General features: G+C 38.6%; 2 pseudogenes across 2 annotated transcripts; both read right to left on the bottom strand.

Annotated features, from left to right (window-relative positions):
* Nucleotides 1-1,014: 1,014 nt before the first annotated feature.
* Nucleotides 1,015-4,486, bottom strand: LOC148916034 (uncharacterized; annotated as a pseudogene). The gene is made up of 2 exons (XR_016128292.1): nt 1,565-4,486; nt 1,015-1,469 (listed from the first exon to the last, which is right to left on the bottom strand). The product of XR_016128292.1 is annotated as an uncharacterized LOC148916034 (transcript).
* A 5,599-nt stretch (nt 4,487-10,085) lies between these two features.
* LOC103334581 (CDT1-like protein a, chloroplastic) lies at nt 10,086-11,949 on the bottom strand (annotated as a pseudogene). The gene is made up of 5 exons (XR_016128117.1): nt 11,881-11,949; nt 11,703-11,776; nt 11,355-11,592; nt 10,411-11,001; nt 10,086-10,341 (listed from the first exon to the last, which is right to left on the bottom strand). The product of XR_016128117.1 is annotated as a CDT1-like protein a, chloroplastic (transcript).
* Between the last annotated feature and the right edge of the window lie 1,615 nt (nt 11,950-13,564).

Raw genomic sequence — 13,564 nt, forward strand, 5'->3', positions numbered from 1 at the left:
GTGACCAAAGAAAGGTTTTGCCGTGATGTTGTTGACCAGTTAATGTTCCAAGCTTTATAGAGGATTGTGGGCCCCACTTGGTCCATTAATTTTTTTTTAAAAAACAAATAAAACAAAAACAGAAACAGAAAAGGCAAATAAAATCTTTCCAACCAAACAATCAATTGAAAATAAAATTTTATATGGGCTTCGTCGGGCCAAGAATCGATCCGTCCGTCCACGCTTCGCCTGACTTGCTGAGGCTTTGGCTCGCGCTCTTCCGATGTCGCCAATGGAGAGCTCGACGCTGCCGTTTCGGGCTCGCCCGAAGAATTTTTCGGATTTTTGAGGGTTTTGGTGCTCAGTGTCTCATTGCCTAAGATCCGGGCTTTGGGTTTAGAGCTTTTTTTCTCGGCCTGGGTGTCTGGGATTTGAAGGTTCCTAAGGAACTCATTGCAGAGATCAAATAGAAATGAGAGATTTGGAATCGATCGAAATGTGAGATTTTGAGGGTTAACAGTCTCACAGAGAAGAAGAAGAAGAAGAAGAAGCAATGGCCATGTGGGGTTTTCCGCATTTATCGGTCTCTGGCGGGAAAGATGAGCGGCACTCGCGTGACCCGTTGCTTCTCGCCAAATAGATCCGCTGGCTCGCATTCTTCTGCGGGCTAGTGGGCTATTGGGACACCCGTTGTTTATTGGGCCTATATCCAAATCCAAAGCCTATTTTTTGAAGAAAATTGTGCAAGATATTTAGATAACTATCAAATGTCTGGTTAAGAAAATGAGGAAAAAACTCTACTCAATTTTTAAATTAATAAATTTTGTTTTTATACAAAATTAATACATTTTACTTTAAATTAATAAAATTTGTTTTTATGGAAAATTTGATCTTCTATCTATGCATACTATTATTAATAATTAAAAATATTGAAAAAAATTAAAGTATAATATAACTCACCCATATACATACTAGTAATAAATTTACCACCAAAAAAAAAAAAAAAAAAGGGATTGCTAGTAAATGAGACACATATAATCCAAAAAGAATAGAGATGAGTAATTAGGAATGGACGGTGCAAATGTTAATGTTAACATACATGGTATAAGAATTTCTCTTATATCCCCATCAGCTTGTTGATGGTTAGCATGCCAAATGGTTCAGGAAGGGAAGGCAGACTATGAGCTGATAGTTTTTGTGCTACATAGAGCATTGTAGGTCGAGACCCGGGACGCGTACGTATACAAGCCAAGGCTAAACTCATCACAAGCACCACTGCCTTTGCCAATTCATTCCTTGGAGCCTCCAGCCTTTGGTCTAACAAATCCTTCAAAAGCAACTTTGCATTGTCCTCCTTCATTGATTGTGATGATTCTGAAAGCTGGGATTCTAGCAAATCCCCTGGGTGCCTTCCATCATAACTTCCAGCGCCACCACTCCAAAGCTATACACATCACACTTATCCGTGATTCGCATTGTCAATGCAAGCTCTGCACATGAAGAGAAAAACAAACCAAATCCTCAAAACATATCTCAGTCACCAAATTATGATCCAAAAATGCACAACGTTAAATTGGCATGTTACCTGGTGCCATGTAGCCAAATGAGCCAACGATATGGGTCCAGTTGGATGAATTGGCACTAATCAGTCTTGCTGTTCCAAAATCAGAAAGTCGAGCTTCGAAATCTGACTCGAGCAATACATTGTTGACAGTTACATCACGGTGCACAATTGGTGGAGAGCAGTCGTGGTGCAAGTAAGAAAGTGCATGACCTAATCCTTTCACAACTTTGACCCTTGTAGCCCATCCAAGTTCAGTTACCCCATCAACCCCATACAATGCCTTTCCCAGACTGCCTCTCTCTCTAAATATTCATAAAGCAAGAAGATGCATCCCCTCCTTGAACAGAACCCATATAGCCGAATGATGTTCCTATGCCGGACATTTGTTAGAGTTCGGATTTCATTCTCAAAACTTTGGAGATTGATTGCTGGAATGTCGTTAGAGTCTGACATGTTAAGCCTCTTAACGGCAACAACTTGACCTGATAGCAATTCTGCCTTGTATACTCTTCCAAATCCTCCTTTTCCAATACAGTACTTCTCATGAAAATCTTCTATGGCCTTTACAACTTCCCCAAACGTAAATTTTACTTCTTCTTGCAATATCATTGACTCAAAATTCTCAAAGTTTTGAGCACTATTGATTTTCTTAAGAGCACGCTTGGTTTTCTTATGGAACATACGAATCAGAGCAATTGTAGTTGCAACCACTGATAAACCACAAACAAGTAGTACAAGGACACCAATTATAACTTCGTTGTTATTTTTTTTGGAATTGCCGGGGCTTTTTGGATTTCCCATGTGAAATTGTTATTAGACAAATCAAAATTCATCACGAGTGGGAAGGGAATATCTGGCGGGACTGGGCCATTGAGATAGTTGTTGGAAAGATTTAAGCTCTGAATTAATCGAAGTTTCCATAGTGTTAGAGGAATTGACCCAAAGAGGTGGTTTCTCGAAAGATCCAAGCTTCTCAAATCTGATAATCTTCCTATATCTGACGGAATTGAGGCAGAGAACTTATTATCATTCAGATCAAGCACATTGAGTTTTGTCAACAGTCCAATTTCTGGTGGAATATTCCCACTAAAGCTGTTGTGTTGAAGTTGCAAAGAGACCACTTCGGTCCAATTGGAGATTAGAGAAGACAAGAGTGGACCGGTAAACCGATTAGCAAATAAACTCAGATCGGTGATCTTGTTCAGATTGGACAAAGACAGAGGCAGTTCCCCATTGAGTTTATTGGAAGCCAAGGCCAAGTAGGTGAGGTTGGTACAAAGACCAAGCTCAGAAGGGATTGAAGAATTTAAAAAATTATTACTAAGATCAAGGTGCTGGAGCTCTCTGAGTTGGCCTATAGAAGGCAGAATTTTCCCTTCAAGGTGATTGGAAGACAGGGCCAAGTAGGTGAGTTTGGTACAAAGACCAAGCTCAGAAGGGATTGAAGAGTTTAAGGAATTCTCTCGAAGATCAAGGTGCTGGAGCTCTCTGAGTTGGCCTATAGATGGCGGAATTTTCCCTTCAAGGTGATTGGAAGTCAGGTCCAAGTAGGTGAGGCTGGTACAAAGACCAAGCTCAGAAGGGATTGAAGAGTTTAAGGAATTCTTCTCTAAGATCAAGGTGCTGGAGCTCTCTGAGTTGGCCTATAGAAGGCGGAATTTTCCCTTCAAGGTGATTGGAAGTTAGGTCCAAGTAGGTGAGGCTGGTACAAAGACCAAGCTCAGAAGGGATTGAAGAGTTTAAGGAATTCTCTCTAAGATCAAGGTGCTGGAGCTCTCTGAGTTGGCCTATAGAAGGCGGAATTTTCCCTTCAAGGTGATTGGAAGTCAGGTCCAAGTAGGTGAGGCTGGTACAAAGACCAAGCTCAGAAGGGATTGAAGAGTTTAAGGAATTCTCTCTAAGATCAAGGTATTTAAGCACCCTGAGTTGGCCTATGGAGGAGGGAATTTTCCCTTTAAGGGAATTCCCAGCCAAGTCAATACGCTGAAGACCAGATATGAAACCAATATCTTCAGAAATTGGACCGCCAAAGTTGTTTTGTGCTAAATAAAGGTGTTTAAGCTTGGGAAAGTTTGATGGCAGTGGTCCTTCGAATTGGTTGTTGGTGAGATTGAGATATTCAAGCTTGCCCAGATTGTTAAATACTTGTTGTGGTATTTGGCCAGTAAAGGAATTTCGAGACAAGTCGAGGAATGTCAAGTTCAAACATTTAGATATAAATTCTGGGAATTCTAAATCAAGATGATTGCTTAGAGAAAAATCAAGGTATGTCAAAGAAGGCATGCCAGAAAATTCAGACCAGTCAGGAGTTTCGAAGTAGAAGTTATTTCTTCCAAGAATCAAAAACTGCACCTTTTGGAGATTGCTCAGCTCAGAGGGAATTACACCAGTGAGAGTGTTGTTGAAGAAACTCAGATACTTGAGCTCTGTTAACTTGCCTATCTCCACAGGTATTTCTTGATCGAAAAAGTTGTTGCCCAAGTCCAAAGTTGTGAGCTTGGAGAGGTTGCCAATGGCAGACGGTATAGGCCCTGTGAAATTGTTGCCATTGAGGTTGAATTGGGTGAGATTGAGGAATGGGGTGAAGTTGAAATGGGTTAGTGTTGCGGCGATGTTGAAGTTGGAGAGGTCAATTTGGGAAACTTGTTCGCTGTTCTGGTCACAAACAATGGCATACCAGTTGCAAAGATTGTTGAGGTTAGTGAGGGACCATGAAGTGAGGGAAGGTGGTGCATCATAAAAGGTGTTCTTCCAAGTTAGCAAAGCTTCTGCCTGTGTTTTTGGTGATGAAATGGCCTTGAATGGAAGCAAAGCAAGCAGGAAAATATGAAGGAGAAGAAGAAGAAAAGTAGGCTTGTGAGCAGAGAAAAGTCCTCCTTCCATGGTGGTTTGAGGAGTTAATGTTATGTTCCAAGCTTTATAGAAGGATGATTGTTATTGTTATGATTTTCGTTCTTTAAAATTCACTTGTAATTTGCATTATTTTTATTAATTTATTTTTGGTCGAAAGCTTTATTTTAATTTAAGTTAAGAAGAAAATTTAGTTTTTTGAACTACTAGTTGTTGACTGATGATGACATTTCATAATTAATGCCATTTGTCTGGACATAATATAAAGTCTAGGCCCTATGTCAAGTTCTATTATGAATGAGCTAATACTTAGAGGAAGTCAAGTCTTGTAAGTTTTAGAATAAAATTGAACTACATTTAAAAAATAAATAAATATAAAAAAACAGAACTTGTGGTAACAAAAGTTGTGTGGTTGGTTTCCTCCACTTGACTGGCATGGTCTAGTCTTCCCTTCCCTTGGCCCCAACCATTTGTCCGGACGGAATATCAAGTCTAGCCCCTATGTTACGTTTCAAAAGTCTAGCCCCTATGATTATATGTAAGCTACAACATTTCCATGAAAATATGAAGGACAACAAGAAGAAACGGAGGAGGCTTCTCAACTCCTTCCATGGTGCTGAGTCTGTTGACCATGGTTCGTTTCATAATCAAAAGTTGTGTGGTTACACACACAAAATACCACCCCACATTATAGAGTTTCTATCTAGTATTTTCATTCATGTGCATAGACTAATGGTATAGTATTAATAAATAAATACATATGTCATAGACTTACAGTTCATTTCAGAGCACCTCCAGCGCCCAACCCAAAGCTGGGTGAAGGGGAGAGAGCCCGAGGCAGCCGGGCTCAGTTTCGAGGTGGGTCCCACCAGCCCGAAAGCCCAAGGGCAAGTCTTGCCGGCTGAAGCCCGAGTTAGACATCAGCGCCACGGCGACGCCAGAATCAATTTTTTACCGTTGACGATGAATTACACGCGCCAATGGTAAAAATTTGACTCCGTGTCTTGCGTCGGACGCCAACCGACACTCCAACGGTGTTTGCCACATGGCGCTCGAGGACTCTCCGATGACTTTTTCCAGTAATCCGACGGTCCTCGCTTTTTGGCTAAAAAAATCGAAAAAATTTTGAATTTTTTAAAAAATACCCAAAAATTCTGTATTTTTTCTCTATAAATACCTAACCATTTTATTTACTTTCCACACTAAATCTTCATACAATTTGTTCTCCATCCAATATTTTTTACTCTTTACTCACATTTCTAAAACATTCCACACCAATTCTTCATACAAACTTTTCTCATTCCAATATTTTTTTATCTCCACTCACATTTTTCACTTCCACACCAATTCTCCATACAAACTCTTCTCCTTCCAATATTTTTTACTCTCCACTCACATTTTTCTACTACTTTCCATTTGTATAAAAAAAAAAGAATGGCATCTTCTATTGAAGTCGGAGGCTCGTGGTCAACGAATGAAGATATTGCGTTATGTCAATCTTGGGTGAATATTAGTCATGACCCTATCACGGGCAATGAGATGAGGTTTCATCACATGTGAAGCAAAATTCATGGAGAATTTTGTCAAAGATCGGGTTCTATTCGGACCGAAATGGCGTTGTCTAGTAGATGGAAACTTCTGAATAAAGAGTTAGGGAAATGGAGAAATGCCTTGACAAAAGCAAAGGTGAACATTCAAAGCGATCAAAATTTGACCGATGAGGTAAAATATTTATAATTGCCATTTTAATCAATTCAATGTCATTTTTTTTTATTGCATATTCTATTTGTTTTTCTTGCATATTTTTTTTTCTTGGTGCGCCTGTAATTTGTCTATATTTTCTTGCATAATCAATTTTATTTTTGCATTTCAAAATAGTTTATATTTTCTTGCATAATAATTTTTGTTTCTTGCACTTCCAATTATTTATTTTAATAGATGATACAAGCACAAATGTGATACGGTGCCATGGGGCAAGGCAAAAAAAGTTTCGTGCATTCCATTGTTGGGAAATTGTGAAGGATTGTTCGAGATTCAAAATTATTCCCACCGGTCCGCCGATTGTGATGAATGAGACGCCACTCCACGATTCTCCATCAACCGATTCTCCATTGACTCTCCAATGGAAACGGAGTCACCATTTGTGCCACGTCCGCCAAGACCTATGGGGAGAAAGGCGGCAAAGGCCAAGAGAGGGGGCACTCGACCGATGAATGTGTACAATTATTGAAGCAAATAGCTAAGAGCACCTCACTAAGAATGGAGAGAGACTTGAAAAGAGATGAAATTGACATGGCACGAGAGGAAGCATTTGTTCTGCAACAACAAATGGCACAAGAAAAAGACATAGAGGATAGAGAGATGAAAATCATGGCCATGGATACGAGCCATATGTCTCCCGAAACAAAAGCCTATTGGAAGCTACGTGAAGAGATGTGATGAGAAAAAACTTTTCAATGACGACGGACCTAGCAATACGGATTGGTTAAATGATGAAAACCATTAGGTTGTATTGAAACACCTTTGCCATATGTTGTATTGTTGTATTATCCTTTAATTTGTTGTATTGTTTTTTATTCAATAAAAACATTAAATAAAATGACTATTTATTAAAAACATTTGAGCATCAAAACAAATATTAATTTAAAAAAACCTTCATTTATTGGAAACAACACACAAAACAAACCATACATAAAAGCATAATAATAAAAAGCATAATTCCAAAAAAACCACACACAAAATAAAACATAATTAAAAACAAAGCATAATTCCAAACAAAGCACTAATCTTGACTTCATCCATTGTGATTGCCTTTCATCTCCCACAAGTGCTCGACCAAGTCACCTTGACGTATCTCGTGAACATATGAAGATTGCATTTCTTGATGCCGATCAATCATGGGGTTGTTGAATTGACCATCCCGAAGTAAGGGTTCGGGCCCAGTGGTAGTCCATTTGGTCCAATCGGCCTTTCATATATTCTTGTCAACGATGTGTTCATTGGATCGGGTTCAAACACCTCTTGAGCATCATAGTCATACTCATCCTCCACAATCATGTTGTGAAGGATGATGCAAGTCATCATAATACTCCGCAGCACCTCCTCATCTAGCATCCGAGTAGCACCTCTAATAATTGCCCAACGAGCTTGCAAGATACCGAAACACCTCTCCACGTCTTTCCTGTAACCTTCTTGAAAGGAAGCAAAGTTTCTTTCCTTCTAGGATTGGGGATTCGGAATTGTTTTCACGAATGTCGTCCACCTAGGATAAATTCCGTCGGCAAGGTAGTACGCACCAGAGTAAACGGTATTGTTGATTTGGTACATGACCTTGGGAGAATGACCTCGCAATACCTCGTCGAACACCGGGGATTGACCAAGGACATTGAGGTCATTCTGAGATCCGGCAACCCCGAAGAAGGCATGCCAAACCCAACAATCGAATGAAGCTACGGCCTCCAAAATTATACTTTTTGGCCCTTCCGATTCCCATACTCCCCTTGCCAAGCAGTAGGCGTTCTTCCACCGCCAGTGCATGCAATCGATGCTTCCAATCATTCCTGGAAACCTCGAGCCTCGCCTTTTGTAGAAGCCGTTGCAGGTCTCTTGGCGTGGTTTGCGAAGGTACTCCCTCGTACAAATTTTCTACTGCATCACAAAATCTCACCAAGCACTCTAGGACAGTAGATTTTCCCATCCTTGCATCTCATCCACCGCCTGCAGATGCCCCATAAGCAAGCATCCGCAGCAGCTGTAAGTTTTGCTCCGGATAAGACCCAAAGCTCCAACAGATCATGCTTTTGAATGAAGTATATGTCGTAATTACAAATATCATGCATGATTTTTTGGAACAAATGTGGCTGCATTCTATATCGTTCTCGAAACTTAGAAGCAGGATATAACGAATTTGGGATAAAATAATCCTCCATGAGATTCTTACCCCGAGACTCCTACGTCTGTCCACATTCGGGGCACGACGACGACGGTGTTGCCTTGATTGATTCATCATACACACCGCTGCTGCAAGCAGTTGTTCCTCTTCTTCATTGGCATCCCGATCTTCTTGAGCACGTCTACGCCGGATTTCTTCCCTTTGTTTCTGTTGCCTCTCCAACACCCTCGACAAGTTTGACATTGAGAGTAGAATGTGTTTTCTAAAATCTAAGAAATGAAGGAATAACTAAGAGATGGTGTGAGAGGTATGAGTTGATGGTGTAGTTTTATAGAGGGATTTAGAAGATAGAGATGACACGTGGCACAATTTTAGAGGATGAAAATCTTATCTAAAATCTGATATTATAATTTTTTAAAAATATCTGAAAATCTTATCTGACATTTGACACGTGGCACAATTGTAGAGGGTGAAAATCTTATCCGAAATATGAGATTATAAATTTTAAAAATATCTGAAAATCTTATCTGACATTGGACACGTGGCACAATTTTAGAGGGTGAAATTTTTTTCTGAAATCTAATATTATAATTTTTTTTTCAATATCTGAAAATCATATCTGATATGGGACACGTGGCACAATTTTAGAGGGTGAAAATCTTATCCGAAAATTTAATTACAAAAGATTATCAAAATTAATGATTTAAAATATAAAAATATAGGAAATAAAGTACAATGAATAGTAATTGCCTTAGACTTGCCCTAGACTTTGCCCTTGTGGGTGGAACCACAAATGCAAAGGCTGACACTATTCACGTGAATAGTGACAGCCCTTACTTGCCATTGCCTTAGACTTAGCCCTTGTGGGTGGAGATGCTCTCATAATTGAGATATTAATGCAATTATAACTCAACCCAGAAGTGTATGGTTCCAGTGTTTCCTCGACTTGACTGGCGTGGTCTAGTTTTCCCTTGGCCTCAGCCATTTGTCCCAACATAATATAAAGTCTAGCCCCTATACCTATGTTAAGTTAGAAATTTCATTTAACAAAAAACAGAAAAATGATAAAAAAAAAGGGCGCATTTTCGGCATTTGAAAAGTATTATTAATGAGAGCCAAGTGTTTCCCGTGTTTCTTCCATGCAACACTTCTATTATGTGATTCTTGAAAAACCAACTCAAGTGCTTTTGAATCCCACCAAAGCACTCCTAGATTATTTTAAAAGACATAAGTGTTTGTTCTAATTTAAAACAGCTTTTGACATTTCCAAAAACACTCCCAAACGTTCCCTAAATTATGTAAGTCATTCTTCATCATTAAGGTTTTGTATCCTAAAACTAAGGTGAATACTAACAGGTGTTAATCATATTTTATTAAAAATTGTCAAATTAGAGGACCCTACTCCTTTTAGCCACAACATCCCGGGCTAATTAGAGCATATTCATTCATTGTTCATTACGCATAATCTATTTGACCCCAATATTAAAATCAAATCTAAAATAAAAAAATGTTTCCATTTTCCTTCCCTTCGGATATTCCACTAATTTTTTTAGTGCAGTCCCAATTCCCACATATACTAATATTTTTGTTATAATTGCTAGTCTATCTATATCAGAAGTCTCATTTCCATACTTGAAGTTGAAGAATATTGTCTTCAATTAATTTCCTTGATTTGATATCTTCACGCTGGAGAAAATTAGAAAAACCCTATTGACTTTATAAAAATATAAATTCTTTTTCTTGTAAAATATTTTACACATACACAGTTAGAGCAGGCTTTTTTTAACTAGAAAGGAGCAGTATAAATAGATTCCTCACCATTAAGATATTGTTTTTAGTGAGAAATTGAAAGCTGGTACAACAGGTTTAATGGGAGAAGATTCATAGCAAAAGGAAGGAAATGGATGGATGCCTAATGAAATGGGAAAATTGTACACCATCTTCTAAATATGCTTCTCGGTACAAGTAAACTTCGAAAATTCTAGCATTCTCCAGCTCAGTTTGCCTCTTCTAGCCTTGCTGCACGTATTGACTCGCGATCGACATTTTATTAATGCTGCAAGAGACGAGAAGTAATAAACATCACACAATTGGGGAAAAAATGGAGAATTCATGATAGACGTACAGATTGCAAAAGATTCTCTGGAAGAATATCGAGGCTGTCATTATCGATTGATGTACAACCCATATCAGGAACTTCATCCTCAACATTTTTATTCTTCACAGGAGTGTCAAATTTCAAAGACCTGGAGTGTGGAGGAAGCCTAACCAACTTGTTCGGTGAGCTAGTAGAATTATCATCTGGGCTCATATAGCATCGCTTTGGTCGGTGCAATGCAGGCGTGTCAGCCATCAACCTAGCTGGAGTTGAAGCAAGCTTTGCTGAAGTCGACTGAATGCTATCACTTTGTGTGGGCAAACTACCATCATTTTCTATGGGGTCTATGCCTTTGGTTGGAGTCACAGGCACTTAGCCATACAATGAAGCACAAGTACTCCTTTCCCCAACAGAGCAAACTGCATTGAGGTTTGATTCTGGAACTTCATCGCCCTGAAGGCAGCTTGTTGACACTGCTGGCTGCTCAACTGTACTGTGTACATCAGTCAATATGTCACCAGGAGATGATGACAAGGGAAGCTTGCCTGTATCTGATTGCATATCTTGCTTCCTAATATCGAATGGCTGAGGCAAAGTTTCTTCTGGAATTTCATAATCCTGAAAGCATGTTAAGCATTGTTAGACCACATGCTATCAATAGTTCAAAAAATAAATTGTTAAATTGATAAAAATAAAACGTTGAAGTCACAAGTACAGGAACCCAACTGCAAGAATAACCTTTTTGAAAAAAACCAAACAAATGAAACCCTGTGCATAGAGTTATTTTTGTTACATAAATTAATACAGTATTTATATTCTAAATCCTTGCGTCCTTTAAAGTCCCTGCACGCTCAAAGTCATGCCAGAACACCAATAACTTTCCATATTCCAGATCAATTTAATAACAAAGAATACTTTAGAAATTAAACCATTTTAGTAATGTTGTATCAGAAACTGAGTATTGGGTATACCTCAGGATGGGATTTTGAAATATCTGCGAGCCGTTTGAGGAACGTCTTCCTCAAATTCATTCTCCCACCACCTTCAGATTTCGCCTTGCCATCACTCTCTAGTGCATCAACATTGATGGTGACATGAAGATCAGGCTTCAGACAACTGGTTCTCTCATCCTTAACAAGAACTTTCTTTATCTCAATCACCTCAGGTAAAACAAACTTCAGCTGAGCCAAGTGACCACATGTAAACCTCCTAAAAACCGAGATAAAGAGACGATCAATTTCTATAATAGCCTAATTTCATTTCTTCAGCAACCAAACAATCAATTGAAAAGAAAATTTTATTTATTTTTTGAAGTATACCTATCCGTCAAACACTCGATTTGGGGGCAAATATTGCTAAAACTGGGCTTCAAACCCCTCAACCGCAACAACCCCTCAACCGCAACAACCGAAAGGAAGCATTATTGGACCAACATGCTATTCATAAACAAGTACTAGAAGAAAATACAAAAAGAGAAAGGAGATATTATAACTCAACCCAAAAGTGTGGTTCCAGTGTTTCCTTGACTTGACTGGCGTGGTCTAGTTTTCCCTTGGCCCCAGCCATTGTCTAGCCCTATGTTAAGTTAGAAATTTCATTTAACAAAAAATAGAAAACCAAAAAACAGACAAATAAAAAAGGGAAACAGAAGAATTTCATGTTAAGTTCTATTATGAATGAGTTGAGGAAGTTAAGCATGGCCCAACCATAATTCCAAACTTAAGAAAAGTCTTGCAGTCAACTTAAAATCTATAAATGAAGGGAAATTGCCTTGGTCATTTCTAATCACCATAGTCAATGCCCGCAAATCTTGGGAAATTGCCAAAGTTAACCAAATATTGTACCCCCATATAACAATATCTTCTACTTATGAATTCAAGCACCCATCATATGCAACAATTATTAGATAGTAAATTACAACATTTCCAAGGTGCCTTAAATAGCAAATCACAAACAAAAGGAGTCAGGAATAAATCATATGCATACAAACAACTCAACTGAAACTTACAAAAGCCTTACTTTTCCGGTAGCATCTCGGAGCGGCCAGCACGTGCCTTTTTACGGGTCGACTCGGTGAAGCCTTTGGTGCCAGCTTCTCAGATTGGACAAAGACAGAGGCAGTTCCCCCATTGAGTTCATAGGAGTAGTTTGATTGTTTTATTTATGTTGTTTTAGTTTCTTACATATGGAAAACTGGCCTAGGTTAATTAGGTTATAAATATTGTTCCGAAAAGCTCAATTGTGGTAATTGCTGAATGGTACAAAGGTTCACAACCTAAATTTCATTTCTTTTCTTTACAACATTATCACAAAAACTCAATGTTGTTCGATCTAATTTTCTTTTAATTTTCAATGTTGTCTTACAGCATTATCACAAAAACTCAACCTAAGTTTGAAGATGAGCAAACTCTCTATGTATGTATTTTTCTGTGAGACTCAAAAGGAATTCATCTTCATGATCACCACGTCTTTCAAAGTTAGCCTTACCTACCATAAACAGAAAAAAGAAGCAGAAAAAATATTACAATTTCGATTAAAATTTTGACTAATTGTCCTGCAAAATAAGAAAAATGATGAAATTTCGACGTTGAAATCACCGTAAGAAATACCAAAGAAATACAGGGAGCATTGCAAGTATGTATCATAACCACACCCGTGAAGGCTTTTGCTATGCTATGGAAGGTACAATTACAATATTTCTTAACCCAAGTCCTTTTAAAATTGGAATAATTAAAACTTAAAAGGCAGATATTTGTGAGGTTTGTGAGGGACCATGAACTGAGAGAAGGTGGTGCAGAAGCAAATGTGTTCTTCCAGCTTACCAATGCTTCCGCATGTGTTCTTGGTGATGAGGTGGCCTTCAACGAAAGAAATGATAGCCGAAAAATAAAAAGGAAAAGAGGAAAAGGAGGCTTGTGACCAAAGAAAGGTTTTGCCGTGATGTTGTTGACCAGTTAATGTTCCAAGCTTTATAGAGGATTGTGGGCCCCACTTGGTCCATTAATTTTTTTTTAAAAAACAAATAAAACAAAAACAGAAACAGAAAAGGCAAATAAAATCTTTCCAACCAAACAATCAATTGAAAATAAAATTTTATATGGGCTTTCGTCGGGCCAAGAATCGATCTGGTCCGTCCGTCGCTCGCTCGACTTGCTGAGGCTTTTGGCTGCGGCTCTTCTGA

The sequence above is a fragment of the Prunus mume genome, linkage group LG6, assembly GCF_029339155.1.
Source record: "Prunus mume cultivar Tortuosa linkage group LG6, ASM2933915v1, whole genome shotgun sequence".
Lineage (NCBI taxonomy): Eukaryota > Viridiplantae > Streptophyta > Magnoliopsida > Rosales > Rosaceae > Prunus > Prunus mume.